The following is a 6,492-nucleotide window of genomic DNA, read 5'->3' as shown; positions in this document are numbered from 1 at the left end:
AAAGGGCGTGGGTTCAAATTCCACAGCCGTCAAGAGATGTTTAAAAATATCCCTACGCTCTCCATTGTATTTCATTTTCCATGAAAAACAATTACTTTAACAGCAAAATACGAAAATTAGTAGAAAAGAAGGTTAGTCAGTCATTAATGTTTATTCCTTTTTTTTTTTTATCAGAATTGATGGTAAATAATAAATATATTGTAACTTCTAAAAGAATTGGATTTAACTTATCTTTTGTGTTAATGTCTATTTGCATACTATATGCCGTATACCCAATCACCTGATGACGACATTGCACCGTGCACTCCCTATTCACTGCTAAGATATCATTTAAACCACACAAGATCAGATGTCAGCAAAACTGCACTAAAAAGATCATGTGCATTGGATTTTACCAAGAGGGTGTTGGTTAGAATCGAGACAGGTTTCTTCAAGAAAATATAAATTCTATTTTATTGATATATAGACGGTTTGGCCGAGTGGTCTAAGGCGCCAGATTTAGGCTTTGGTCGAAAGGGCGTGGGTTCAAATCCCACAGCCGTCAAGAGATGTTTAAAAATATCCCTACGCTCTCCATTGTATTTCACTTTTCCATGAAAAACAATTACTTAAACAGCAAAATACGAAAATTAGTAGAAAAAGGTTAGTCAGTCATTAATGTTTATTTCTTTTTTTTTTTTATCAGAATTGATGGTAAATAATAAATATATTGTAACTTCTAAAAGAATTGGATTTAACTTATCTTTTGTGTTAATGTCTATTTGCATACTATATGCCGTATACCCCAATCACCTGATGACGACATTGCACCCGTGCACTCCCTATTCACTGCTAAGATATCATTTAAACCACACAAGAGATCAGATGTCAGCAAACCTGCACTAAAAAGATCATGTGCATTGGATTTTACCAAGAGGGTGTTGGTTAGAATCGAACAGGTTTTCTTCAAGAAAAATATAAATTCTATTTATTGATATATAGACGGTTTGGCGAGTGGTCTAAGGTGCCAGATTTAGGCTCTGGTCCTAAAGGGCGTGGGTTCAAATCCACAGCTTCAAGAGATGTTTAAAAATAACCCTACGCTCTCCATTTTATTCACTCCATGAAAAACAATTACTTAAACAGCAAAATACGAAAATTAGTAGAAAAAAGGGTAGTAAGTCATTAATGTTTTTTTTTTAACAGAATTGATGGTAAATAATAAATATATTGCAAATTCTAAAAGAATTGGATTTAACTTATCTTTTGTGTTAACGTCTATTTGCATACTATATGCCGTATACCCCAATCACCTGATGATGATATTGCACCCTTGCACTCCCTATTCACTGCTAAGATATCATTTAAACCACACAAGAGATCAGATGTCAGCAAAACTGCACTAAAAAGATCATGTGCATTGGATTTTACCAAGAGGGTGTTGGTTAAAATCGAACAGGTTTTCTTCAAGAAAATATAATTCTATTTTATTGATATATTGACGGTTTGGCCGAGTGGTCTAAGGCGCCAGATTTAGGCTCTGGTCCGAAAGGGCGTGGGTTCAAATCCCACAGCCGTTAAGAGATGTTTAAAAATATCCCTACGCTCTCCATTGTATTTCACTTTTCCATGAAAAACAATTACTTAAACAGCAAAATACGAAAATTAGTAGAAAAAAGGTTAGTCAGTCATTAATGTTTATTTCTTTTTTTTTTTTAAACAGAATTGATGGTAAATAATAAATATATTGTAACTTCTAAAAGAATTGGATTTAACTTATCTTTTGTGTTAATGTCTATTTGCATACTATATGCCGTACACCCCAATCACCTGATGATGACATTGCACCCGTGCACTCCCTATTCACTGCTAAGATATCATTTAAACCACACAAGAGATCAGATGTCAGCAAACCTGCACTAAAAAGATCATGTGCATTGGATTTTACCAAGAGGGTGTTGGTTAGAATCGAACAGATTTTCTTCAAGAAAATATTAATTCTATTTTATTGATATATTGACGGTTTGGTTGTGTGGTCTAAGACGCCAGATTTAGGCTCTAGTCTGAAAGGGCGTGGGTTCAAATCCCATAGCCGTCAAGAGATGTTTAAAAATATCCCTACGCTCTCCATTGTATTTCACTTTTCCATGAAAAACAATTACTTTAACAGCAAAATACGAAAATTAGTAGAAAGACGGTTAGTCAGTCATTAATGTTTATTTCTTTTTTTTTTTTTATCAGAATTGATGGTAAATAATAAATATATTGTAACTTCTAAAAGAATTGGATTTAACTTATCTTTTGTGTTAATGTCTATTTGCATACTATATGCCGTATACCCAAATCACCTGATGACGACATTGCACCCGTGCACTCCCTATTCACTGCTAAGATATCATTTAAACCACACAAGAGATCAGATGTCAGCAAAACTGCACTAAAAAGATCATGTGCATTGGATTTTACCAAGAGGGTGTTGGTTAGAATCAAACAGGTTTCTTCAAGAAAATATAAATTCTATTTTATTGATATATAGACGGTTTGGCCGAGTGGTCTAAGGCGCCAGATTTAGGCTCTGGTCCGAAAGGGCGTGGGTTCAAATCCCACAGCCGTCAAGAGATGTTTAAAAATATCCCTACGCTCTCCATTGTATTTCACTTTTCCATGAAAAACAATTACTTAAACAGCAAAATACGAAAATTAGTAGAAAAAAGGTTAGTCAGTCATTAATGTTTATTTTTTTTTTTTAACAGAATTGATGGTAAATAATAAATATATTGTAACTTCTAAAAGAATTGGATTTAACTTATCTTTTGTGTTAATGTCTATTTGCATACTATATGCCGTATACCCCAATCACCTGATGACGACATTGCACCCGTGCACTCCCTATTCACTGCTAAGATATCATTTAAACCACACAAGAGATCAGATGTCAGCAAAACTGCACTAAAAAGATCATGTGCATTGATTTTACCAAGAGGGTGTTGGTTAGAATCGAACAGGTTTTCTTCAAGAAAATATAAATTCTATTTTATTGATATATAGACGGTTTGGCTGAGTGGTCTAAGGTGCCAGATTTAGGCTCTGGTCGAAAGGGCGTGGGTTCAAATCCACAGCTATCAAGAGATGTTTAAAAAATAACCCTACGCTCTCCATTTATTTCACTCCATGAAAAACAATTACTTAAACAGCAAAATACGAAAATTAGTAGAAAAAAGGTCAGTAAGTCATTAATGTTTTTTTTTTTAACAGAATTGATGGTAAATAATAAATATATTGCAAATTCTAAAAGAATTGGATTTAACTTATCTTTTGTGTTAACGTCTATTTGCATACTATATGCCGTATACCCCAATCACCTGATGATGACATTGCACCCTTGCACTCCCTTCACTGCTAAGATATCATTTAAACCACACAAGAGATCAGATGTCAGCAAAACAACACTAAAAAGATCATGTGCATTGGATTTTACCAAGAGGGTGTTGGTTAAAATCGAACAGGTTTTCTTCAAGAAAACATAAATTCTATTTTATTGATATATAGATGGTTTGGCCGAGTGGTCTAAGGCGCCAGATTTAGGCTCTGGTCCGAAAGGGCGTGGGTTCAAATCCCACAGCCGTCAAGAGATGTTTAAAAATATCCCTACACTCTCCATTGTATTTCACTCCATGAAAAACAATTACTTAAACAGCAAAATACGAAAATTAGTAGAAAAAAGGTTAGTTAGTCATTAATGTTTATTCTTTTTTTTTTTTAAACAGAATTGATGGTAAATAATAAATATATTGTAACTTCTAAAAGAATTGGATTTAACTTATCTTTTGTTGTTAATTTGCATACTATATGCCGTATACCCCAATCACCTGATGATGATATTGCACCCTTGCACTCCCTATTCACTGCTAAGATATCATTTAAACCACACAAGAGATCAGATGTCAGCAAACTGCACTAAAAAGATCATGTGCATTGGATTTTACCAAGAGGGTGTTGGTTAAAATCGAACAGGTTTTCTTCAAGAAAACATAAATTCTATTTTATTGATATATAGATGGTTTGGCCGAGTGGTCTAAGGCGCCAGATTTAGGCTCTGGTCCGAAAGGGCGTGGGTTCAAATCCCACAGCCGTCAAGAGATGTTTAAAAATATCCCTACGCTCTCCATTGTATTTCACTCCATGAAAAACAATTACTTAAACAGCAAAATACGAAAATTAGTAGAAAAAAGGTTAGTCAGTCATTAATGTTTATTTCTTTTTTTTTTTAAACAGAATTGATGGTAAATAATAAATATATTGTAACTTCTAAAAGAATTGGATTTAACTTATCTTTTGTGTTAATGTCTATTTGCATACTATATGCCGTATACCCCAATCACCTGATGATGACATTGCACCCGTGCACTCCCTATTCACTGCTAAGATATCATTTAAACCACACAAGAGATCAGATGTCAGCAAACCTGCACTAAAAAGATCATGTGCATTGGATTTTACCAAGAGGGTGTTGGTTAGAATCGAACAGATTTTCTTCAAGAAAATATTAATTCTATTTTATTGATATATTGACGGTTTGGCCGAGTGGTCTAAGGCGCCAGATTTAGGCTCTGGTCCGAAAGGGCGGGTTCAAATCCCACAGCCGTCAAGAGATGTTTAAAAATATCCCTACGCTCTCCATTGTATTTCACTCCATGAAAAACAATTACTTAAACAGCAAAATACGAAAATTAGTAGAAAAAAGGTTAGTCAGTCATTAATGTTTATTTTTTTTTTTTTTTACAGAATTGATGGTAAATAATAAATATATTGTAACTTCTAAAAGAATTGGATTTAACTTATCTTTTGTGTTAATGTCTATTTGCATACTATATGCCGTATACCCCAATCACCTGATGACGACATTGCACCCGTGCACTCCCTATTCACTGCTAAGATATCATTTAAACCACACAAGAGATCAGATGTCAGCAAACCTGCACTAAAAAGATCATGTGCATTGGATTTTACCAAGAGGTGTTGGTTAGAATCGAACAGGTTTCTTCAAGAAAATATAAATTCTATTTTATTGATATATAGACGGTTTTGGCCGAGTGGTCTAAGGTGCCAGATTTGGCTCTGGTCCGAAAGGGCGTGGGTTCAAATCCACAGTCAAGAGATGTTTAAAAATATCCCTACGCTCTCCTTTTTATTTTACTCCATGAAAAACAATTACTTAAACAGCAAAATACGAAAATTAGTAGAAAAAAGGTAGTAAGTCATTAATGTTTTTTTTTTTTAACAGAATTGATGGTAAATAATAAATATATTGTAATTCTAAAAGAATTGGATTTAACTTATCTTTTGTGTTAACGTCTATTTGCATACTATATGCCGTATACCCCAATCACCTGATGATGATTGCACCCGTGCACTCCCTATTCACTGCTAAGATATCATTTAAACACACAAGAGATCAGATGTCAGCAAAACTGCACTAAAAAGATCATGTGCATTGGATTTTACCAAGAGGGTGTTGGTTAAAATCAAACAGGTTTTCTTCAAGAAAACATAAATTCTATTTTATTGATATATAGATGGTTTGGCCGAGTGGTCTAAGGCGCCAGATTTAGGCTCTGGTCCGAAAGGGCGTGGGTTCAAATCCCACAGCCGTCAAGAGATGTTTAAAAATATCCTACGCTCTCCATTGTATTTCACTCCCATGAAAAACAATTACTTAAACAGCAAAATACGAAAATTAGTAGAAAAAAGGTTAGTCAGTCATTAATGTTTATTTCTTTTTTTTTTTAAAAGAATTGGATTTAACTTATCTTTTGTTTAATGTCTATTTGCATACTATATGCCGTACACCCCAATCACCTGATGATGACATTGCACCGTGCACTCCCTATTCACTGCTAAGATATCATTAAACCACACAAGAGATCAGATGTCAGCAAAACTGCACTAAAAAGATCATGTGCATTGGATTTTACCAAGAGGGTGTTGGTTAGAATCGAACAGTTTTCTTCAAGAAAATATTAATTCTATTTATTGATATATTGACGTTTGGCCGAGTGGTCTAAGGCGCCAGATTTAGGCTCTGGTCCGAAAGGGCGTGGGTTCAAATCCCACAGCGTCAAGAGATGTTTAAAAATATCCCTACGCTCTCCATTGTATTTCACTTTTCCATGAAAAACAATTACTTAAACAGCAAAATACGAAAATTAGTAGAAAAAGGTTAGTCAGTCATTAATGTTTATTTCTTTTTTTTTTATCAGAATTGATGGTAAATAATAAATATATTGTAACTTCTAAAGAATTGGATTTAACTTATCTTTTGTGTTTAATGTCTATTTGCATACTATATGCCGTATACCCAATCACCTGATGACGACATTGCACCCGTGCACTCCCTATTCACTGCTAAGATATCATTTAAACCACACAAGAGATCAGATGTCAGCAAACCTGCACTAAAAAGATCATGTGCATTGGATTTTACCAAGAGGGTGTTGGTTAGAATCGAACAGG

General features: G+C 34.2%; 7 non-coding genes across 7 annotated transcripts; all 7 read left to right on the top strand.

The window, feature by feature from the left end:
• The first annotated feature begins 465 nt into the window (after positions 1–465).
• On the top strand, positions 466–544 carry TRNAL-UAG. Its single transcript has one exon. It is a non-coding gene; the product is annotated as a tRNA-Leu (tRNA).
• Positions 545–1,479: 935 nt separating this feature from the next.
• Positions 1,480–1,559, top strand: TRNAL-UAG. The gene has a single exon. It is a non-coding gene; the product is annotated as a tRNA-Leu (tRNA).
• Positions 1,560–2,514: 955 nt separating this feature from the next.
• Positions 2,515–2,594, top strand: TRNAL-UAG. The gene has a single exon. It is a non-coding gene; the product is annotated as a tRNA-Leu (tRNA).
• A 933-nt stretch (positions 2,595–3,527) lies between these two features.
• Positions 3,528–3,607, top strand: TRNAL-UAG. The gene has a single exon. It is a non-coding gene; the product is annotated as a tRNA-Leu (tRNA).
• Positions 3,608–4,035: 428 nt separating this feature from the next.
• On the top strand, positions 4,036–4,115 carry TRNAL-UAG. Its single transcript has one exon. It is a non-coding gene; the product is annotated as a tRNA-Leu (tRNA).
• A 1,439-nt stretch (positions 4,116–5,554) lies between these two features.
• On the top strand, positions 5,555–5,634 carry TRNAL-UAG. Its single transcript has one exon. It is a non-coding gene; the product is annotated as a tRNA-Leu (tRNA).
• A 387-nt stretch (positions 5,635–6,021) lies between these two features.
• On the top strand, positions 6,022–6,101 carry TRNAL-UAG. Its single transcript has one exon. It is a non-coding gene; the product is annotated as a tRNA-Leu (tRNA).
• Positions 6,102–6,492: the final 391 nt, after the last annotated feature.

Source organism: Ipomoea nil, unplaced genomic scaffold (genome assembly GCF_001879475.1).
Source record: "Ipomoea nil cultivar Tokyo-kokei standard unplaced genomic scaffold, Asagao_1.1 scaffold1921, whole genome shotgun sequence".
Lineage (NCBI taxonomy): Eukaryota > Viridiplantae > Streptophyta > Magnoliopsida > Solanales > Convolvulaceae > Ipomoea > Ipomoea nil.
Note: the sequence above shows the minus strand (reverse complement) of the source record. Positions and strands in the feature narration are given on the sequence as shown.